Source organism: Vulpes vulpes, chromosome X, assembly GCF_048418805.1.
Source record: "Vulpes vulpes isolate BD-2025 chromosome X, VulVul3, whole genome shotgun sequence".
Lineage (NCBI taxonomy): Eukaryota > Metazoa > Chordata > Mammalia > Carnivora > Canidae > Vulpes > Vulpes vulpes.
This window is the reverse complement of record NC_132796.1, coordinates 76,475,045-76,500,403: the sequence shown is the minus strand read 5'-3', so window position 1 is coordinate 76,500,403 and position 25,359 is coordinate 76,475,045. Positions and strand designations below refer to the sequence as shown.

General features: G+C 38.1%; 1 pseudogene; it reads left to right on the top strand.

Annotated features, from left to right (window-relative positions):
• The first annotated feature begins 509 nt into the window (after nucleotides 1-509).
• On the top strand, nucleotides 510-2,451 carry LOC112932074 (heat shock cognate 71 kDa protein-like; annotated as a pseudogene).
• Nucleotides 2,452-25,359: the final 22,908 nt, after the last annotated feature.

Genomic DNA, 25,359 nt, shown 5'->3' with positions numbered 1-25,359 from the left:
GCTGCATCCCAAGGGTTTTGGACAGTTGTGTTTTCAGTTTTAATTTGCTTCTGTTTTTTTAAATTTCTTTTTTTAGTTTCCTGGTTAACCCATTCATTCTTTATTTAGTAGGATGCTCTTTAACCTCCATGTGTTTGAGATTTTTCTGAATCTTTTCTGGATGAATTCAAATTTCATAGGGTTGTGGTCTGAAAATATGCATGGCATGATCCTGACCTTTTTGTACTGGTTGAGGGCTGATATGTGACCCAGTTTGTGATCTATTTTGGAGAATGTTCCATGTGCCCTCGAAAAGGTGTATTCTGCTTCTTTAGGATGAAATGTTTTGAATATATCTGTTAAGTACATCTAGTCCAGTGTGTCATTCAAAGCCCTTGTTTCCTTGTTGATCTTCTGCTTAGATGATCTCTCCATTGCTATAAGAGGGGTGTTAAAATCCTCTACTATTCTCTCATTGAACACTGTGCCAGATCTGCAGATGGTTGTTCTCTCCTTGAGCCGAGCTGGCCCATACAGAAGCAACTATGTCAAAGGGACATGCAGTTGGGATCGATCTTGGCACCACCTACTCTTGCGTGGGTGTCTTCCAGCATGCGAAAGTGGAAATAATTGCCAATGATCAGGGAAACTGAACCACTCCAAGTTTTGTTGCCTTCACTGACACCGAACAATTGATTGGTGATGCTGCGAAGAATCAAGTTGCGATGAACTCCACCATCACGGTTTTTGATGCCAAGTGCCTGATTGGATGTAGATTTGATGATGCTGTCGTCCAATCTGATATGAAGCATTGGCCCTTCATGGTGGTGAATGATGCTGGCAGGCCTAAGGTCCAAGTAGAATACAAAGGGGAGACAAAAAGTTTCTATCCAGAGGAGTTGTCCTCCATGGTTCTGACAAAGATGAAGGAAATTGCAGAGGCCTACCTTGGAAAGACTGTTGCCAATGCAGTTGTCACGGTTCCTGCATACTTCAATGACTCTCAGCGTCAGGCTACCAAAGATGCTGGAACTATTGCCGGTCTCAATGTACTTCAAATCATCAATGAGCCAAATGCTGCTGCTATTGCTTATGGCTTAGACAAGAAGGTTGGAGCTGAAAGGAACGTGTTGATCTTTGATTTAGGAGGTGGCACTTTTGATGTGTCAATCCTTATTATTGAAGATGGAATCTTTGAGGTCAAGTCCACAGCTGGAGACATCCACTTTGGTGGAGAAGACTTTGACAACTGAATGTTCAACCATTTTATTGCAGAATTCAAGCGCAAACACAAGAAGGATATCAACGAAAACAAGAGGGCAGTCCGTTGTCTCCATACTGCGTGCGAACAGGCTAAGCATACACTTTCTTCCAGCACCCAGGCCAGTATTGAGATTGATTCTCTGTATGAAGGAATTGACTTCTATACCTCTATTGCTCGTGCCCAGTTTGAAGAATTAAATGCTGACCTGTTCTGTGGCACCCTGGACCCTGTAGAGATAGCTCTTCGGGATGCCGAGTTGGACAAGTCTCAGATCCGTGATATTGTTTTGGTGGGTGGTTATACCCATATCCCCAAGATTCAGAAACTTCTGCAAGATTTCTTCAATGGAAAGGAACTGAATAAGAGCATAAACCCTGATGAGGCTGTTGATTATGGTACAGCTGTCCAGGCAGCCATTCTTTCTGGTGACAAATCTTAAAATGTTCAAGATTTGCTGCTATTGGATGTCACCCTACTTTCTCATGGTATTGAAACTGCTGGAGGAGTCATGACTGTGCTAATCAAGTACAATACTACCATTCCTACCAAACAGACACAAACCTTTACTACCTACTCTGACAACTATCCTGGTGTGCTTATTCAGGTCTATGAGGCTGAGCATGCTATGACCAAGGATAACAACCTACTTGGCAAGTTTGAACTCACAGGCATACCTCCAGCTCCTTGTGGCGTTCCTCATATTGAAGTCAATTTTGATATTGTTACTAATAGTATCCTCAATGTGTCTGCTATGGACAAGAGCACATGAAAAGAGAACAAGATTACCATCACTAATGACAAGGGCCACTTGAGTAAGGAGGACATTAAGCGCATGGTCCAGGAAGCTGAGAAGTACAAAGCAGAAGATGAGAAGCAGAGAGACAAGATGTCTTCCAAGAATTCACTTGAGTCTTATGCATTCAACATGAAAGTAACTGTTGAAGATGAAAAACTTCAGGGCAAAATCAATGATGAAGACAAACAGAAGATTCTTGACAAGTGCAATGAAATCAACTGGCTCGATAAGAACCAGACTGCAGAGAAGGAAGAATTTGAACATCAGTGGAAAGATCTGGAGAAATTTTGCAACCCCATCATTACGAAGCTATACCAGAGTGCATGAGGCATGCCAGGAGGAATGCCTGGAGGCTTTCCTGGTGGTGGAGCTCCTCCCTCTGGTGGGGCTCCTCTGGGCCTACCATTAAAGAGGTTGATTAAGCCAACCTGATGACAGGTCTAATATTGTTCCATACATTTGCAGAACCCAAATTTGTAGCAAATTCCATTGCAGATTTAAAGTCAAGCTGCTATAGTAAAGATACTGGGCATTCTTCATATTTGAATATGGAATATGTGCACAGGGAAAGGAAATAAACATTGCACTTTATAAGCACTGTATTGTTAAGTGGAAAATGCAATGTCTTAAATAAAATTGTATTTAAAATTGGCACTAAAAAATCCTCTATATTATTGTATTGGTATCAATGATTTTATGTTTATTATTAGTTGATTTATATATTTGGGTGCTCCCAAGTCGGGATCATAAATATTTATAATTATTGGATCTTCTTGTTGGATAGATTCATTGATTATGAAATTAATGCCCTTTTTCATCTCCTGTTACAGGCTTTGTTGTAAAATTTAGCTTGTCTGATATAAATATGGCTACTCCAGCTTTCTTTTGACATGCATTAGCATAATAGATAGTTCTCCATCCCCTCATTTTTATTTTTCATTTCCAAGGTTCCAAGTCCTACTGGTTTTATTAAATTTTTTGTATATATTTTTTGTATATGTATTTACCGGAGTTCGATTTGCCAACATTATACTATAACACCCAGTGCTCATCCCAACAACTGCCCCCCTCAATGCCTGTCACCTAGTCACCCCATGCCCCCTGCCCACCTCCCGTTCTACTATCTTTTGTTCGTTTCCCAGAGTTAGAGTCTCTCCTGTTTTGTCAGCCTCTCTGATTTTTCCCACTCATTTTATCTCATTTACTTTATAATGCCTTTCACTATTTTTTATACTCCCCATATGAGTGAAACGATATGATTGTCCTTCTCTGATTGAATTACTTCACTGAGCATAATACCCTCCATTTCCATTCACGTCAAACCAAATGGTGGGGATTTGTCATTTCTAATGGCTGAGTAATATTCCATTCTACATATATACCACATCTTCTTTATCCAGTCATCTTTCAATGGACACTGAGGCTCCTTCCACTGATTGGCCACCGTGGACATTGCTGCTATAAACAATGGGGTGCAGGTGTCGCGGCTTTTCACTGGATCTGTATCGTTGGGGTAAATCCTCAGTAATGCAATGCTGGGTCATAGGGTAGCTCTATTTTTAACTCTTTGAAGAACCTCCAACAGTTTTCCAGAGTGGCTGTACCAGTTCACATTCCCACCCAGAGTGTAAAAGGGTTCCCTTTTCTCTGCATCCTCTCCAACATTCCTGGTTTCCTGCCTTGTTAATTTTCCCCATTCTCACTGGTGTGAAGTGGTATCTCATTATGGTTTTGATTTGTATTTCCCTGATGGCAAGGGATGCAGGGCATTTTCTCATGTGCATGTTGGCCATGTCCATGTCTTCCTCTGTGAGATTTCTCTTCATGTCTTTTGCCCCATTTCATGATTGGATTGTGTGTTTCTTTGGTGTTGAGTTGAATAAGTTCTTTATAGATTTTGGAAACTAGCCCTTTATCTGATAGGTCATTTGCAAATATCTTCTCCCATTCTGTAGGTTGTCTTTGAGTTTTGTTGACCGTATCCTTTGCTGTGCAAAAGCTTCTTATCTTGATGAAGTCCCAATAGTTCATTTTTGCTTTTGTTTCTTTTGCCTTTGTGGATGTATCTTGCAAGAAGTTACTGTGGCCGAGTTCAAAAAGGGTGTTGCCTGTGTTCTCCTCTAGGATTTTGATGGAATCTTGTCTCACATTTAAATCTCTCATCCATTTTGAGTTTATCTTTGTGTATGGTGAAAGAGAGTGGTCCAGTTTCATTCTTCTGCATGTGGATGTCCAATTTTCCCAACACCATTTATTGAAGAGACTGTCTTTCTTCCAATGGATGTTCTTTCCTCCTTTATCGAATATTAGTTGACCATAAAGTTCAGGGTCCACTTCTGAGTTCTCTATTCTGTTCCATCGATCTATGTGTCTGTTTTTGTGCCAGCACCACACTGTCTTGATGACCAGAGCTTTGTAGTACAAACTGAAATCTGGCATTGTGATGCCCCCAGCTATGGTTTTCTTTTTTAAAATTCCCCTGGCTATACGGGGTCTTTTCTGATTCCACACAAATCTTAGAATAATTTGTTCTAACTCTCTGAAGAAAGTCCATGGTATTTTGATACGGATTGTGTTAAACGTGTAAATTGCCCTGGGTAACATTGACATTTTCACAATATTAATTCTGCCAATCCATGAGCATGGAATATTTTTCCATCTCTTTGTGTCTTCCTCAATTCCATTCAGAAGTGTTCTATAGTGTTTAGGGTATAGATCCTTGACCTCTTTGTTTAGGTTTATTCCTAGGTATCTTATGCTTTTGGGTGCAATTGTAAATAGGACTGACTCCTTCATTTCTCGTTCTTCAGTCTCATTGGTAGTGTATAGAAATGTCATAGATTTCTGGGCATTGATTTTGTATCCTGCCACGCTACCAAATTCCTGTTTGAGTTCTAGCAATCTTGGGGTGGAGCTTTTTGGGTTTGCTATGTAGAGCATCATGTCATCGGCGAAGAGGGAGAGTTTGACTTCTTTGCCAATTTGAATGCCTTTAATGTCTTTTTGTTGTCTGATTGCTGAGGCTAGGACTTCCAGTACTATGTTGAATAGCAGTGGTGAGAGTGGACATCCCTGTCTTGTTCCTGATCTTAGGGGAAAGGCTCCCAGTGCTTCCCCATTGAGAATGATATTTGCTGTGGGCTTCGCGTAGATGGCTTTTAAGATGTTGAGGAATGTTCCCTCTATCCCTACACTCTGAAGAGTTTTGATCAGGAATGGATGCTGTATTTTGTCAAATGCTTTCTCTGCATCTAATGAGAGGATCATATGGTTCTTGGTTTTCTCTTGCTGATATGATGAATCACATTGGGAGTTTTACGAGTGTTGAACCAGCCTTGTGTCCCGGGAATAAATCCTACTTGGTCATGGTGAATAATTTTCTTAATGTACTGTTGGATCCTATTGGCTAGTATCTTGTTGATAATTTTTGCAACCATGTTTATCAGGGATATTGGTCTGTAATTCTCCTTTTTGGTGGGGTCTTTGTCTGGTTTTGGAATTAAGGTGATGCTGGCCTCAGAGAACGAATTTGGAAGTACACCATCTCTTTCTATCTTTCCAAACAGCTTTAGTAGAATACGTATGGTTTCTTCTTTAAACGTTTGATAGAATTCCCCTGGGAAGCCATCTGGCCCTGGACTCTAGTGTCTTGGGGGGTTTTGGAGGGCTGCTTCAATTTCCTCCCTGGTTATTGGCCTCTTCAGGTTTTCTATTTCTTCCTGTTCCAGTTTTGGTAGTTTGTGGCTTTCCAGGAATGCGTCCATTTCTTCTAGATTGCCTAATTTATTGGCATATAGCTGTTCATAATATGTTTTTAAAATCGTTTGTATTTCCTTGGTATTGGTAGTGATCTCTCCTTTCTCATTCATGATTTTCTTTAATTTGAGTCTTCTCTCTCTTCTTTTTAATAAGGCTGGCTAATGGTTTATCTATCTTATTAATTCCTTCAAAGAACCAGCTCCTGGTTCTGTTGATCTGTTCCACAGTTCTTCTGGTCTCGATTTCGTTGAGTTCTGCTCGAATCTTAATTACCTCTCTTCTTCTGCTGGCTGTAGGATCTATCTGCTATTTTTTCTCTAGCTCCTTTATGTGTAAGGTTAGCTTTTGTATTTGAGTTCTTTCTGGTTTTTGAATGGATGCTTGCATTGCGATGTATTTCCCCCTCACGACTGCTTTTGCTGCATCCCAAAGATTTTGAAAGGTTGTATCTTCATTCTCATTAGTTTCCATGAATCTTTTTAATTCTTCCTTAATTTCCTGGTTGACCCTTTCATCTTTTAGCAGGATGGTCCTTAACCTCCACGTGTTTGAAGTCCTTCCAAACTTCTTGTTGTGATTTAGTTCTAATTTCAAGGCATTATGGTCTGAGAATATGCAGGGGACGATGCCAATCTTTTGGTATCAGTTCAGACCCCATTTGTGACCCAGGGATCCCTCTGCAAGAAATTTTAAGGGGGACTCTTAAAATTCCCCTTTAAGAAGAAGTTCAGTGGAACAATCCACAAAAACAAGGACTGAATAGATATCATGATGACCCTAAACTCATATCTTTCAATAGTAACTCTGAATGTGAACGGGCTGAATGACCCCATCAAAAGGCGCAGGGTTTCAGACTGGATAAAAAAGCAGGACCCATCTATTTGCTGTCTACAAGAGACTCATTTTAGACAGAAGGACACCTACAGCCTGAAAATAAAAGGTTGGAGAACCATTTACCATTCAAATGGTCCTCAAAAGAAAGCAGGGGTAGCCATCCTTATATCAGATAAACTAAAATTTACCCCCAAAGACTGTAGTGAGAGATGAAGAGGGACACTATATCATACTCAAAGGATCTATCCAACAAGAGGACTTAACAATCCTCAATATATATGCCCCGAATGTGGGAGCTGCCAAATATTTAAACCAATTAATAACCAAAGTGAAGAAATACTTTGATAATAATACACTTATACTTGGTGACTTCAATCTAGCTCTTTCTACCCTCGATAGGTCTTCTAAGCACAACATCTCCAAAGAAACGAGAGCTTTAAATGATACACTGGACCAGATGGATTTCACAGATATCTACAGAACTTTACATCCAAACTCAACTGAATACACATTCTTCTCAAGTGCACATGGAACTTTCTCCAGAATAGGCCACATACTGGGTCACAAATGGGGTCTGAACCGATACCAAAAGATTGGCATCGTCCCCTGCATATTCTCAGACCATAATGCCTTGAAATTAGAACTAAATCACAACAAGAAGTTTGGAAGGACTTCAAACACGTGGAGGTTAAGGACCATCCTGCTAAAAGATGAAAGGGTCAACCAGGAAATTAAGGAAGAATTAAAAAGATTCATGGAAACTAATGAGAATGAAGATACAACCTTTCAAAATCTTTGGGATGCAGCAAAAGCAGTCGTGAGGGGGAAATACATCGCAATGCAAGCATCCATTCAAAAACCGGAAAGAACTCAAATACAAAAGCTAACCTTACACATAAAGGAGCTAGAGAAAAAATAGCAGATAGATCCTACAGCCAGCAGAAGAAGAGAGGTAATTAAGATTCGAGCAGAACTCAACGAAATCGAGACCAGAAGAACTGTGGAACAGATCAACAGAACCAGGAGCTGGTTCTTTGAAGGAATTAATAAGATAGATAAACCATTAGCCAGCCTTATTAAAAAGAAGAGAGAGAAGACTCAAATTAAAGAAAATCATGAATGAGAAAGGAGAGATCACTACCAATACCAAGGAAATACAAACGATTTTAAAAACATATTATGAACAGCTATATGCCAATAAATTAGGCAATCTAGAAGAAATGGACGCATTCCTGGAAAGCCACAAACTACCAAAACTGGAACAGGAAGAAATAGAAAACCTGAAGAGGCCAATAACCAGGGAGGAAATTGAAGCAGCCCTCCAAAACCCCCCAAGACACTAGAGTCCAGGGCCAGATGGCTTCCCAGGGGAATTCTATCAAACGTTTAAAGAAGAAACCATACGTATTCTACTAAAGCTGTTTGGAAAGATAGAAAGAGATGGTGTACTTCCAAATTCGTTCTCTGAGGCCAGCATCACCTTAATTCCAAAACCAGACAAAGACCCCACCAAAAAGGAGAATTACAGACCAATATCCCTGATAAACATGGTTGCAAAAATTATCAACAAGATACTAGCCAATAGGATCCAACAGTACATTAAGAAAATTATTCACCATGACCAAGTAGGATTTATTCCCGGGACACAAGGCTGGTTCAACACTCGTAAAACTCCCAATGTGATTCATCATATCAGCAAGAGAAAACCAAGAACCATATGATCCTCTCATTAGATGCAGAGAAAGCATTTGACAAAATACAGCATCCATTCCTGATCAAAACTCTTCAGAGTGTAGGGATAGAGGGAACATTCCTCAACATCTTAAAAGCCATCTACGCGAAGCCCACAGCAAATATCATTCTCAATGGGGAAGCACTGGGAGCCTTTCCCCTAAGATCAGGAACAAGACAGGGATGTCCACTCTCACCACTGCTATTCAACATAGTACTGGAAGTCCTCACCTCAGCAATCAGACAACAAAAAGACATTAAAGGCATTCAAATTGGCAAAGAAGAAGTCAAACTCTCCCTCTTCGCCGATGACATGATACTCTACATAGCAAACCTAAAAACCTCCACCCCAAGTTTGCTAGAACTCAAACAGGAATTTGGTAGCGTGGCAGGATACAAAATCAATGCCCAGAAATCTATGACATTTCTATACACTACCAATGAGACTGAAGAAAGAGAAATGAAGGAGTTAGTCCCATTGACAATTGCACCCAAAAGCATAAGATACCTAGGAATAAACCTAACCAAAGAGGTAAAGGATATACCCTAAAAACTATAGAACACTTCTGAATGGAATTGAGGAAGACACAAAGAGATGGAAAAATATTCCATGCTCATGGATTGGCAGAATTAATATTGTGAAAATGTCAATGTTACCCAGGGCAATTTACACGTTTAATGCAATCCGTATCAAAATACCATGGACTTTCTTCAGAGAGTTAGAACAAATTATTTTAAGATTTGTGTGGAATCAGAAAAGACCCCGAATAGCCAGGGGAATTTTGAAAAAGAAAACCATATCTGGGGGCATCACAATGCCAGATTTCAGGTTGTACTACAAAGCTGTGGTCATCAAGACAGTGTGGTACTTGCACAAAAACAGACACATAGATCAATGTAACAGAATAGAGAATCCAGGAGTGGACCCTGAACTTTATGGTCAACTAATATTCGGTAAAGGAGGAAAGACTATCCATTGGAATAAAGACAGTCTCTTCAATAAATGGTGTTGGGAAAATTGGACATCCACATGCCGAAGAATGAAACTAGACCACTCTCTTTCACCATACACAAAGATAAACTCAAAATGGATGAGAGATTTAAATGTGAGACAAGATTCCATCAAAATCCTAGAGGAGAACACAGGCAACACCCTTTTTGAACTTGGCCACAGTAACTTCTTGCAAGATACATCCATGAAGGCAAAAGAAACAAAAGCAAAAATGAACTATTGGGACTTCATCAAGGTAAGAAGCTTTTGCACAGCAAAGGATACAGTCAACAAAACTCCAAGACAACCTACAGAATGGGAGAAGATATTTGCAAATGACATATCAGATAAAGGGCTAGTTTCCGAAGTCTATAACGAACTTATTAAAATCAACATCAAAGAACAAAGAATCCAATCATGAAATGGGCAAAAGACATGAAGAGAAATCTCACAGAGGAAGACATGGACATGGCCAACATGCACATGAGAAAATGCCCTGCATCCCTTGCCATCAGGGAAATACAAATCAAAACCACAATGAAATACCACCTCACACCAGTGAGAATGGGGAAAATTAACAAGGCAGGAAACCAGCAATGTTGGAGAGGATGCAGAGAAAAGGGAACCCTCTTACACTTTGGGTGGGAATGTGAACTGGTGCAGCCACTCTGGAAAACTGTGTGGAGGTTCCTCAAAGAGTTAAAAAGAGACCTGCCCTATGACCCAGCAATTGCACTGTTGGGGATTTACCCCAAAGATTCAGATGCAATGAAACGCCGGGACGCCTGCACCCCGTTGTGTCTAGCAGCAATGTCCACAATAGCCAAACTGTGGAAGGAGCCTCGGTGTCCATCGAAAGATGAACGCATAAAGATGTGGTTTATGTATACAATGGAATATTATCTAGCCATTAGAAATGACAAATACCCACCATTTGCTTCAATGTGGATGGAACTGGAGGGTATTATGCTGAGTGAAGTAAGTCAATCGGAGAAGGAGAAACATTATATGTTCTCATTCATTTGGGGGAATATATATAATAATGAAAGGGAATATAAGGGAAGGGAGAAGAAATGTGTGGGAAATATCAGAAAGGGAGACAAAACATGAGGACTCCTAACTCTGGCAAATGAAGTAGGGGTGGTGGAAGGGGAGGAGGGCGGGGGGTGGGGGTGAATGGGTGGCAGGCACTGAGGGGGGCACTTGACGGGATGATCACTGGGTGTTATTCTGTATGTTGGTAAATTGAACACCAATAAAAAGCTAATTTATTAAAAAATAATAATAATGAAGTGAAATAAAATGAAGGTAAAGCAAAAGTAAAAATATATATATATCTAAAGTTTATATATAAATAAAAATTTTAAAAATAAAAAATAAAAAGGAATGAAAAATACAAAAATAAATGAAAAAATAATAACAAATAAAGGATGAAATTTAAAAGTAAACTAGATCTCATTTCCTTTAGAGCTGACGTTTTGCAGCACTCTGATCAGTAGACTTAGTGCAAGTTAGTTGTTTGTGCTGGTCTTCTGGGAGAGAGGCCTGCTGCGCTGCTTCTCAGGTTGGTATGTTTCAGTGGAAATGCACCTCCTGAGTGGGAAGAGAGGGCTGGTCTTAGTGTAAGCTGCTCTGGCTTCCACTAAGTGGTGCTTTTTTACACTGTGAAAGCTTTCAGTGCTGATGGAAAAGGATGGATAAGGCAGCATCCTGTTCTCTAGCCCTGGAGTTGAAGGCTTGCTGCCCACCCCTCTCACTCTTCAGTGAATCCTCACAGAAGAACAATTAATTTTCCTCTTGTGTCTGGTTTCCATCTGAAGTCTGCATTCACCCTGCCTGTGTCTGTCTGAGGTATTTTATTTTATTATTTTATTTTATTTTTAATAAGAAAAAGTGTTTATCCTAAGCATGAGACTGAGTTTCAAAACTTCAAATTTTAGGGACTCCTCTGGCATGGACCTCCAGTGTTCCTCCAGGAGAGCGTCTCACCACATTTTTGCCATTTTCCAGCTGGTCCCAGGAAAGCCATTGCTCAACTGTGCAGTGGTTTGCAGTTATGGCAAAACAGAACAGAAAGCCAGCACCAAGACCTGCTGTTCTCAGCTGGCTTCCCAGCTTCTATGCCTAGGAACAGTGTAACACAGTTGGCACCATTTGTTATTATGGCAACCTAGGGGATCCTTAGACCATGCTGTCATCCCTGGCATTCACCCCAGGTTCAACACCTGAGAACCTTTAAGCCAGGCCAATCTTCAGTGTAGCAGACTTCCAAAAGTTCAGATTTTGTACTCTGCTGCTAATAATACTTGTGGTAGCCTCCATAAGCAGGATCCCTCCCAGTTGCCTTAGCTAGAGCTATAACTTCCCTAAGTCAACTCTCTGCACATCCTACTTCCAAAAGGTGGTCACTTTTCTACTTGTAGACTTGCAGTTTTTGTTCTCTCAGATTTCTTGGGTGGGTCAAAATGATTTGATAACTATTTAGCTATATTTGAGGGCAAGACAAGCATAGGGTCCCCCTCCCTACTCCTCTGCCATCTCAATTTCTCCTCTTCAAATATACTGATTTTTAATTAGCAATTTTATCATTTCAACGTATTTTCCCCACTGGATTTCACCTTTTTCAGTTGAAGTACACTTTAAAAAATTAAAATAAATATTGTACAGCTCAATGTCATAAACACCCTTATAACCACCATAGGGTTCAAGATATAGAACACTTATCCCATTATAGAATATTTTCTTATGCTCTTCTCTAATCCATAGCTATAGCTACTGAGCCAACAGTTTTTCTGACCTTTATCAATATATATTACTTTTCTTTGATCTTAAACTTCATATAAATTGAGTCATACAGCTTATATTATTTTGTGTAGATGGTTTCTTTTAATAAACATCATATGTTCTATTCATCCATGTTGATTTATTAGTGATTTCTTTTTTATTACTGCATAATATTCCATTGTATGAATGAATCTAATGTACTTCAATAGAAGTGCAGGAAGGACCTCAGTATGGCAACATAGGTCATTCCTGACTTCAGTTTCCCTCATAAGATCATCCAGCAACTATTCGTAGACAAGAAACCACTTTGAAAATCCCAGAATGCAAAGGTGAGACTGAAGCACACCCCTGCTCCACAGAGGCCAGGAAATACCACATGACAAAGGTCATAAGAGCAGCTTCACTTTAACCACAATGCCCCTCCCTAAGGCCAGCACACGGATGGGGCCCCACTGAACTTATGATTTCTCCAGTGTGAAAAAGAGAATCCAAGATGGACATCCAGCTTTGCAGAATTGTGGGCTACTTCCTGGGAGGCCCATCCAAGTCTCATTTCATGGGGTTCACTGGGGGAATCTGCGGGGTTTGACCACTGAGGATTAGATAGAGAAGTGAGGGGCAACTTACAGCAACCAGCACTCAGATCTCAGTGGGCCATGTTTCTGCTTACATTGGTGCTTGAGCAGAGATCCCAGCTAGTGGATCTGCCCATCTGCAGAGTTGAAGCTCTAGCTCCCTCTAGCCAAGGACCTTTGTTGGTTCTGCCTGATTTGGATCCCTAGACAACAGGCCATTCTAGCTTTGGAGTCCATTGTAAATCTCTGCCCAGGCAGGGGAACTAATTTTCCTTAGCCCAACTGCTAAGCACTACTATCAGTCCTGCCCCTCTGAGAAATGTGGCCACAGATACCCAGCAGCTGTGGAACACACATTGTGGCCTTCCTGGCAAGAGAACAAATTTGCAGTCTTGCCCAGTTCCTGAGCATAGCCTCTAGGTCCCACCCCTCCAGGAAGTGCAGCCAAAGGCACCTAGAAAGTTCAGAGCCCATCCAATGATCTATCTACCTAGGCACAGAGCCAAGCCAGCAGCCCTGCCAACTGTTGAGCATAGCATCTGGGCCTGCATAATCAGGAAGCCTGAAAAGTGACCCTAAGCAGCCTTGAAGCCCATCCTATAGTACGAATAAACCCAGCCTGTAACCCCACTCAGTGGCAGAGCAAATCCTAAAGCCTTATTACTTTATTACTGAATACTTTATTACTGCTTTATTACTGAATACACCTTGTGGTCTCACCCAGGCAGGGAGCTCAGCCAGTGAGTCTGGGCAATAGGAAAGGAAAGCACAGCCTGTAGCTCCAGCTAACCAGACAGCCAAGACAGCAACCTAGACGCAGTGTGGAACATGGTCACTAACCCCACTCAACTGTGTCCAGAAACCTTTGCTAGTAACCTTGAACAACAGCAGAATACAGCCTATCTAATTGCAAAACCCAGCTTGTGGCTCTGTTTAACTGCAGTGCACAGCCTACAGTTCTCTACTTGATCTCAAAGTATAGTCTGAGGCCTCATCCAACTGTGAAGCCTGACCTGTGGCTCCACTTGAATGTGAATTTCAGCCAGTGGCACCATCTGGTTGTTTGGGGAGCACACCTGGAAGTCCCACCAAATCAGATGTGGTTGTAGACACTAGCTAGTGGACCCAGCTGACCTTGGAACACAGCCAACAGCCCCTCCCAACCAGAGAGCTCAGAATGAATCCCTGCTTGAACATAGAGCCCAGCCAATAAGTATACTCAATCATGGAGCCCAGGCAGGAACTCCCTCCACCCCCAAGAGCACAAGCAGTAATATCACCCAACTAGAGACCCTGATAGCAAGCCCTGTCTACCCTTGAATACTACCAGCTGACCTGAACAGTACTTTGAGCTAAGCTGATTGGTGAAGCTCTTTCTCTGCCAAAGCAAACCAATGAAGTCTGGAAGAGGAGACAGCTTATTCAAATGTGCAGATACCAGTGCAAGGATACAAGGATTGTGAAGACTAAGATAAAAGTTATACCACTAAATGACACTAATAAAACTTCAATAATTGACCCTAAAGAAATGGAGAACTATGAACTGACAAATAATTCAAAATAATCCTCTTTAAAATGTTCAGCAAACTCCAAAAACACACAGACAGCAAGTGAGGAAACAAAGAACAAAGGATATACAAAAGAGATAATAATTAACAAAATGGCAGTAGAAGGTCTTTGCCTATCAATTACCTCAAAAGTAAGTGAATTAAATTATCCAATCAAAAGACATAGAATGGGTAACTGGATTAAAAAATCCAATGATATCTTGCCTACAAAAACTCACTTTAGCTTTAGAACATGCTTAGTCTGAAAGTGAAGGGATGGAAAAAGAAATTCCAAGCAAATAGTAAGCAAAAGAAAGCAGAGGTAGCTGTATTTATATCAAAAGATAATATTTAATCTAAAAATGATCACAAGATAGGAAGAAAATCATTACAGAATGATAAAAGGGTCAATTCATCAAGAAGATGTAACAACTGTTAATAATTATGCACCCAATATCCGGGAATTCAAATATATAATGCAAATAATAACAGAAGTAAAAGGAGAAATAAACAGCAATACAATAATAATTGGGGACTCCAAAACCCCACTCTTGACAATGGATAAATCATCCAGAGAATCAATAAGGAAAATGGTTTTGAAGAACACTGTAGATGAAATGGACTGAACAGACATATAGAGAATACTCCATCCAACATCAGCAGAATACACATTTTTCTCAAGCACATATGAAATAAGACTCAACAAATTCAAGAAGATAGAAAATTATATCAAATGTCTTTCTGATCAGAATTGTATGAAACTAGAAATTAAGAACATGAGGAATGTTGGACAATTTACAACTATGTGACAATTAAGCAACACTCCTGAAAGAACAATGGATAAAAGAAGAAATGAAAAAGGAAATTCAAAAATATCTCAAGACAAACAAAAGTGGAAGTACAACATACCAAAATTTATGGGATGCAACAAAAGCAGTTCTTGGAGGAAAGTTTAGATTTTAAGTTTAGTTTATAAACACACACACCAAGTAAAAGGAAAGATCTCAAAAAACAAACAAACAACACAACACAACTCAAGGTACTAGAAAAAGAGCAAACTAAACCTGAGGTTAGCAGAAGGAAGGAAATAATAAATATTAGAACAGAAATAAATGAAATTAAGAATAATAAAACAGTAAAGATTAACAAAACTAAGAATTGGTTCTTTGAAAAAGATAAAATTGGCAAACTTAGCTATTAAAAAGGAAAAAAGAGGGGAGACTCAAATAAGTAAAATCATAAATGAAAGAGAAGAAATTACAAAGATACCATGGAAGTACAAAAAATTATAAAAGCTACTATGAATAATTAAGTCAACAAATTGGATAACCTAGAAGTGGATAAATTCCTAGAAACATACAATTTACCAAGACTGAATCATGAAGAAATAGAAAATGTGTAGACCAATAACAAGTAAGGAGATTGAATCAGCAATAAAAAAACCTCCCAACACACTGAAAACCAGGACCAGATGGTTTCACAAGTGACTTCTACCAAACATTAAAAAAAATTAAAAAATTCTGCAGAGTGGGGGGGAGGTGGAATTCAGCTTTCACTGAGAATTGTTGACAGCAGGAGTGGGGGAAACAGTTGAGTATCTTCACCTCAGATTGCTCCATTCAGTACCATTGGTTCCAGATAGGTTTGGAGAATTGGTATCCCACTGGGCCCCACTGACAACAGGGCATGGGGCAAGCAGATTGTCTAATAGCTGTTTATCATCACCTCCTTCAGTCTCATTGCTGCCCTGCAGATGTGGAGACTCATCTCTCCATTGGACTACATGAACACTGGTGCATTTAGCAGGGTGACTGAGGCAGACTGGTGCCTTGCTCCAGCCTCTCATCAATTCATTACATCTTGTTGCTCTCAGGCAGACTTGGAAGCTTGGATCACCCACTGACACTACCCAGGTAAGAAAATCTACACACCATTTGCTTCTTCTAGAAGGATAGAAGCTTTCCACTCAGTCCAGCAGCACCTGGCAAGTGAATCAAGAGTGTCATCTGTTTCTGCCTGGCGGGATATGAAATAGTAGCACATTTTCAGTCTCACTGACACCAGCACTTGCTTCTGTGGGGTAGAGGAATGTGCTGGAGAATCATTTTCTCATTCATCCCTGGTAAAACATGAGAAATAGATTTTTCCATTGGTGTTGGTTGTAATAGGATAGATATTGACAAAAATTTCTGTTGGTGACCATCCTTTCTTGGTTCTTTTCTTAGAAGAAATGGTATTTTCTTGGAGCTTTTTTATCTGTGTATTTTGGTGTTTTTGGATTGGATCTTTCTGTAGTGTTTTTTCATGAATATAGGGAAAGCAATAAGGCCATTTAGGGAACTTACCTCCATATATTCCTCAAGTTCTGAGGTCCCCCCAAAATCTATATTTTTAATACATTTTGAAGCCTTTCTATGTTTCTTTACTGTAATTGTATGTCCAGAGTTTTTAGTTGAAACAGGTAGGATCTGGGAAGAAAGGAGTTACTCTATTTTGGCAGAACTGAGAGTCCCAATTAAACCAACTCTGTACTCTTTAAAATGTTTTTAAAGATTTTATTTAGTTATTTGAGATAGAAAAAGAGAGCGAGTGTGTGAGCATGAGCAAGGGGGAGGGGCAGAGAGCGAAGAAGTTAGAAGTCTGGCTCCAGGCTCGATACCAGGACCTCAAGATCATGACCTGAGCTGAAGTCAGAAACAACCAACTGAACCACCCAGGCGCTCTTTAAATTTTTTTTAAATTTAAATTCAATTAATTAACACATACTCTATTACTAGTTTCAGGGATAGAGTTTAGTGATTCATCAGTTGCATGTAACACCAAGTGCTCATTACATCACATCCCCTCCTTAATGCCCATCACCCAGTTACTCCATCTCCCCACCTCCCCTACAGCAACCCTCAGTTTGTTTCCTATAGTTAAGAGTCTCATGATTTGTCTCCCTCTCGATTTCATCTTATTTTAATTTTCCCTCCTTTCCCCAATAATTCTATTTTGTTTCTTAAATTCCACAAATGAATGAAATCATATAAGAATTGTCTTTCTCTGATTGACTTATTTTGCTTAGCATAATACCCTCTAGTTCCCTCCATGTCATTGCAAATGGTAAGATTTCATTGTTTGGATGGCTGAGTAATATTCCATCGTGTGTGTGCACGTGTGTGTGTGCATACATATAAGTGTATGTCCATTCATCTGTCAATGGATATTCTGGGCTCTTTCCATTGTTTGGCTATTGTGGCAGTGCTGCTATAAACACTGGGGTGCAGGTGCCTCTTCAGATCACTGTTTATATCCTTTGGGTAAATACCTAGTGTTGCAATTGCTGGGCCATAGGATGGCTCTACTTCTAACTCTGAGGAATCTCCATCCTGTTTTCTAGAGTGACTCTACCACCTTTCATTTCCACCAGCAGTGTAAAATGGTAATGATAAATAGATAGATGATAGATAGATAGATAGATGATAGATAGATAGATGGTAGATAATTGATCTAGATCTAGATCTATACTTAAATTTAGCACTAACATGAATCTTTATAGCATTGTCCAAAATGGTAAAATACATAATATGGTTAACATTAAGAAATACTGCAACTGGAGACTTTTTGCACATTTTCACACTCCAGTTAGGATTAACAATAAACAAAATTTCCAAGTAAGAGTGATGTCAGTAAAAATGAAAACTTAGGGAACTCCAAAACTCTGTTTTCCCACAAAAGCAATAAGTAAATTGACAAAAACTCAGAATTATCTTTATTGGAACTTGGAAATGAATCAAATGTTTACAGCAGCCAGATGAATGGTTAGTCAAGAATAACAACAATGACAAAAATACCTGAATCTTGGTAATGGAGTTCTGTGGTATTTTAACTTACCCTGGCTCTATCCTCAACTTCCCAGATCAGTGGTAGCATTGAAGACAACAGGCCGTATTCCCAGTATAGATTCCTAATTTTGGAAGGAGGTAGAATGAATCTTATTTTCAAAGAATTGTAGTTTTTTGGTTTAGTTTGTCTTATGGGTTCCCTGAACAACTAGGTCAGAGTATGCATTTTTTTTTGTCTGGCTCAGAACTCTGTCAGGGAGAAACATCTATCCAGAAGATTTTACCTAAACATTTAAAGGCAAATACTTACAACTCAACAACAACAACAACAAGAATAACAACAAAACCTTAATTTAAAATAAACAAAAAAACTTGAAAAGACATCACTCAAAGAAGATATGTAACTATCCAACAAGTTTTTGAAAAGAAATTGAACACCATTAGCCATTAGGGAAAAATAAATTAAAACCACCATGATGTATCATTTTACATCTACTAGGATGTCTATAATAAAAATGATAGAAAATAAGTGTGAACAAGTATGTGCACAAATTGGATCATTTGTACATTGCTGGTAGAGATGTAAAATGGTTCAGCTATAGTGGAAAACATTTTGGCAGTACCTTACAAAGTTAAACATGGAATTACCACATGGCCCAACAATTTTACTTCTAGGTGTATACTTAAAAGAATTGAAAACAGGTGTTTAAACAAAAATTGTACACAAATGTGCATAGCAGCACTGTACCTAATAGCTAAGAAGTAGAAACCTCTCAACTATCTATCAACTAATGAATAGATTAAAAAATCTGGTATGTACATACTATAGAATATTATTCAGGTATAAAAAGAATGAAGTACTGATATAGACATGGATAAACCTGGAAAACATTATGCTAAGTACAAGAAGACGGACAAAAATGTCACAAATTGTGTAATTCCATCTATATGAAATATCCAGAATAGGTAATCCATAGAATCAGAAAACAGATCAGTGGTTTCTAGGGGCAAAGAAGGTGGGGAACTGGGAACAACTACTTCACAGATACAGTTTCCTTTTGAAGAGATGAAAATATTTTGGAACTATAAAGAGGTGGTGGTTGCACATTATTGTGAATGCACTAATTATCATTGAATTTTCCACTTTACAGTGGCTAATTTAAGTTATGTGAATCTCATCTCGCTAAAAAGACAACTAGGACATTATATAATGATAAAAGTGTCAAATTATCAAGAAGATCTAAAAATAATAAATGTACAATATACACAACTAACAACACAGCCCCAAAATATATGAAGCAAAAACTGACAGAATTGAAGGGACAAATAGATAATTCTACAACAATAGTTGGGTACTTCAATAATATCACTTTTAATAACAGAATAATTATACATATGATCAGTAAGGAAATAAAAAACTTGAAAACACTATATATAAACCACCTAGACCTAATATGCTTATATAGAACCCTCCACCCTCTCATCCAACAACAGCAAAACACATATTATTAAGTATACATTAAACATTCTCGGATAGGCTATGAGTTAAGCCATGAAATAAGTCTCAATAAATTTAAAAAAGATTGAGATCATACAAAGTATCTTCTCTGACCACAATGGAATAAAATTAAAAATAATTAATAGCAGGGGCACCTGAGTGACTCAGTCTGTTGAGCCTCAAACTCTTGACTTCAGCTCAGATTATGATCTCAGGGTTGTGGGATTAAGCCCTGTGTGGGGCTTTGCACGCAATGCAGAGTCTGCTTGTCACTCTCCTCTCTTTCTCTCTGTCAAACAAATAAATAAAATCTTTAAAAAATCATTTTAACAGTAGGTAAAGAAGAAAATTTTCAAATGTGTAGAAATTATAGAATACATTCTTAATCAATGAATCAAGAAGAAATCTCAAGATATATTAGAAAATATTTTGAGATGAATGAAAATGAAAATTCAACATACCAAATCTTATATGATGCAGAAAAGTGATTGTCAGAGGCCAAATTATGGCAAATTATAGCGTCTGGATATTTTCTTTGGAAAAATATCTATTCATGTCTTCTGCCCACTTTTATTTGGATTATACATTTTTTAGGTGTTGAATTTTACAAGTTCTTTGTACATTTTGGATACTAACCTACTTTATACCTTAAGGAAATGAAAATAAGAACAAACTATACTCCCTCAAATCAGGACAGCAATAATGAAGTTTATAAAGGGTATAATTGAAATGAAGTATAGAAAAACAATAGAGAAAAACAACAAAACTAAAACTGTGTTCTTTAATAAAATCAACAGAATTAAGAAATCTTTAGCTAGACTGACTATAAAAAAGAAGAGAACGTTCAACTTAATGAAATCAGAAATGAAATTCAGGGTATTACTACTAAACTACAGAAAATACGAAGGATATAAGAGATTATTATGAACAGTTATAAACCAATGAATTAGATAACTTAGATTGAATAGAAAAATTATTTAAATCACAGACTAATGCAAATGATTCAAGAAGTGGAAAACGTTAATAAGTCTATAGCAAGTTAAGAGATTAAATATTAATCAAAGATCTCCAGAGAAGAAAATCCCAGTAATAGATGTCTTCAATGAGGAGCTCTAGTAAATATTTAAAGAAAAAGTAGCACAATTTTTTCTCAAATTATTCGAAAAGTTTTAAGAGAAGGGAACACTTCCTAATTCATTCTGTGAGGCTAAACTTGATAACAAAGTCAGATGAGAACATTACAAAAAATGAGAATTAAAGGCCAATATGTCTTTTGAATACGGATGCAAAAGTCCTCAAAAAAAATACTAGTAAACTTAATCCAGCTGCATGCTAAATGGATTATAAACCATGACCAAATCCTTGGGTTTATCCCAGTGTTGCAAGGGTAGTTCATCATATAAAAATCAACAGTAGGATAACCTTCATAATAGAATGAAGAAAAATCCCAACGTGATCATTGCAATTGGTGCAGGAAAAGTATTTGACAAAATTTATCACCCCTTCATGATAAAAAAATTTAAAAAATTAGGAATAAAAAAAATCCTTCTTAACATGGAAAAACTCACAACTAACATCACATCTATGATTAGGGACAAGACAAGTATGCCCACTTGATTCAATATTTTATTGGAAGCTCTACCCAGAACAATTAGACAAGAAAAAAATAAATGGAATTCAAGTTGGAAAAGAAGTAAAACTATATTTACAGATGACATCCTATAAAAATTCATAAAAATTTCACAGAAAACCCGACTATAGCTAATAATCAAATTCAGCAAGACTGCAGGATATGAGATGAATACTTGATGAAAATGGGCAGAAGTGAGTACATGTATAACTTGTGTAACCTACGTAGGGAACTCAATAAGGCACCATGAAAGGAAAATCAGCAGTCTCTATAGAATTTTTAAATTAGCCTACCCAGGGAACATTATGGAAAAAAGTATGAAGCTTCCTCAAAAAGTTAAAAACGGAATTACCATATGATCCAATAATCCCACTACTGGGTATTTACACAAAGAAATTAAAACACTAATTTGAAAACACTTGTGCACCTCTTTGTTTATTGCAGCATTCTTTTCAATAGCCAAGACATGGAAGCAACCCAAGTGTCCATCCATAGATGAATGGATAAAGAAGATGTGAATATTACTAAGTCGTTAAAAAATAAGTCTTGCCATGTACAATGACATGGATGGATACAGAGAGTATGATGCTAAGTGAAATAAGTCATACAGAGAAAACAAATACCTATGATTTTAGCCATATGTGGAATTTAAGAAAGAAAACAAATGAACAAACAGAGAAAAAAAAAGAGACAAACAAAATAGCAGACTGTTAAATATAGAGCACAAACTGGTGGTTGCCAGAGGGGAGGTGGGTGGGGGAATGGGTGAAGTAGGTGAAGAGGATTAAGAGTACACTTATCATGATGAGCACTGAATAATGCATAGAATTGTTGAATCATTATATCATGCACCTGAAACAAATATAACACTGTATGTTAATAATATTTTGATAAAAATAATAAAATAAATAAAATTAGTCTACTTAAATTTCTGATTTTGAAAATGACAACCTAACTTCTTGAGAAAAATGTATGGGGAAAAAGAAAAAGGGATAACAACTACCTGTTTAATGGTACAAGAAAACTAGTGAGGCAGCCAAACATGCAGGAGAAAAGAATCCCAAAAGATCATGAAGTGGTGAGACCTGAATTTGGCAAGGTGTTTCTTGCTGTAAGAGATTTGCTGGTTTTGAAAGCAGCATCTCTCTATTCATCTTTCAATAGACACCGAGGCTCCTTCAAGTTTGGCTACCATGGACATTGCTGCTATAAACATTGGGGTGCAGGTGTCGTCGCTTTTCGCTGGATCTGTATCTTTGGGGTAAATCCACAGCAGTGCAATTGCTGAGTCGTAGGGTAGCTCTATTTTTAACTCTTTGAAGAACCTCCAACAGTTTTCCAGAGTGGCTGTACCAGTTCACATTCCCACCAACAGTGCAAGAGGGTTCCCCTTTCTCCACATCCTCTCCAACATTGTTGTTTCCTGTCTTAACTTTCACCATTCTTACTGGTGTGAGGTGGTATCTCATTGTGGTTTTGATTTGTAGTTCCCTGATGGCAAGTGATGTGGAGCATTTTCTCATGTGCTTGTTGGCCATGAGTATGTAGTCTTTGGTGAAATTTCTGTTCATGTCTTTGGCCCATTTCATTATTGGATTGTTTGTTTCTTGGGTGTTGAGTCTAATAAGTTCTTTATAGATCTTAGATACTAGCCCTTTATCTCATAGGTCATTTGCAAATATCTTCTCCCATTCTGTAGGTTGTATTTTAGTTTTGTTGACTGTTTCTTTTGCTGTGCAGAAGCTTTTTATCTTGATGAAGTCCCAATAGTTCATTTTTGCTTTTGTTTCCCTTGCCTTCATAGATGTATCTTGCCAGAAGTTGCTGTGGCCAAGTTCAAAAACGGTGTTGCCTGTGTTCTCCTCTAGGATTTTGATGGCTTCTTGTCTCCCAATAAGATATTTCATCCGCTTTGACTTTATCTTTGTGTCTGGTGTAAGAGAATGGTCCAGTTTGATTCTTGTGCATATGGCTGTCCTATTTTCCCAGCACCATTTAATGAAGAGGACGTCCTTTTTCCATTGGATAGTCTTTCCTGCTTTGTTGAATATTATTAGTTGACCGTAGAGATGTGGTATATGGAATGGGAGTTGGGTGGGGGGATGGGGTGACTGGGTGACAGGCACTGAGGGAGGCCCTTGACGGGATGAGCACTGGGTGTTATACTATATGTTGGTGAATTGAACTCTAATAAAAAATATACAAAAAAAGAAAGAAAGAAAGCAGCATCTAATTGATTTTGGACCTGACCAGAACTTCCAGCAGCATCGTGGAGCTTGAGAAACAAAAAACTGGATTCTTGGGTCTGATACAGAGAAAAAGCCCTATGAAAGCTCAAAATCTTCAGTAAAGCATCATGATGAACTAAATTCTAAAAATAAAAATTAACTGGAAATTGATCAGCCCTCTCAAAGTTTGAATCCCAGCTTTGAATCACCTGTCTGAATTAAGGTCCTCTGCCTTCGACAAAACAACCTTGATGTAAAGGGCTAACGGGAGATGTAATTACTATCTCAGAATGAAAAAGAATACAGAATGAATGGAAGAAATATAGGAAATGAAAATAGCAGAGAATTTCTAAAATAAATATTGAATGGTATCCAAACAAAAATTCTAGAGATTCTACAAACTCCGCAACAAATACAAAGAACATCAACACTTAAACACATTATGGTTAATTTATTGAAAATCAAATGCAAAGACAAAATAGCACACAATAGTTATTTAAATAGCCTTTAATGGTATTGTTTTTAAAAGTTGGAATCATGAAGGCGAACAGAAAGAAAGAGACGTTGAGAGCACAGAGGAAGTAACAGAAGGAATCAACTACCACCACCAGAGATGGGGTGAAAAAGGGGAAAGAGATTGGGGTTATTAAAATATGTTTGGAAAACTCTATTTTTGGAACTATAAAAATCACCAGACCCTCCCATCACAGGTCAAATCACAGAATAAGATGTGTACAGTACACAATTGGAACATTAATCTTCCTTTGGCAGGAGCAACCAGCTTTTACCACACAAGAGAAGGGATCAGATGACCCTTGGCTCCAGTTATATCCCCCTTTAAAAAATACAAAACTCATAATAATAGTGGACACTCAATATAGCTGGTGTGAATGGAGACATTCCTCTTTTTTGCCTGTAAATACACTACTACATATTTCTCTTTCAGTATATATGGGCATAACCCAGGTGCCATAGAAAACACAATGTCATTATGCAATTTTGATAAAATTATTGTTAGGTTTCTATGCAAAGTAGAAAATATAAATTCATCCTCAGAGGTAGACCTTTAATCTAAACTTCAGCCATTTATAGCCTTCTTAATACAATTAATTAATGAATTAGTAGATAAAATATTAAAGGTAATGACAATTCTCAAAAAAACATTGAAGGGAAAACAGCTTTTCAAACAGTGGATTATGGAGGACACAAGGTATCATTAATAGTTTTGTCCTTCCAACAGACACACAGACCTGGGTTTCAATCGCTTTTAAGGATGGCTATGACAGATACCTAGGGTGGAACAGATCTTAAAGCCCCAGAAGCCCCAAATCCAGTCTCAACATGCAATTGCCATAAATGACCCCTACTCAAAGATGAGCGAATGGAGGCATGTCTTAAATATGTCTTATGACCTTTTCTAAAGGCCTCAGGTCTGAGTAACTTTCCAATGGACCCTGGACCCTCAGTCTAAATCCCCAGGCAAACATACACATTAAAATCTGCAAAGATTGGGTTATTAGAGATTCCCAATATTGGATCATAGTATAAAGCATAAAACATCAGGTCATAATTGTGTTCAATACCTGGACCTCCAGGTATAAATTTCTTTATCCCAGGCAACATAAAAATTAAAACATGGATGGGTCACAAGATTAACATATACATGGTTATAAATATGTCATGTTTATAAATGGTCACACCATTAACATATCCTTTCTATGTTATCTCTGCAAGTGCTACCTTAAAACACTTCTCAATATTCACATATTTCTTTCAAAGCTAGAAATGAATGAATGAAAAAATATGAAAAAAGTTAAAACCTGGAGATAAAGAAGACTCAGATGAGAAAGTAGAACCTATGTAATACATGTGAGTAAATATTTTATTAGACAGGGATCTATATAAAGCATGAAAAT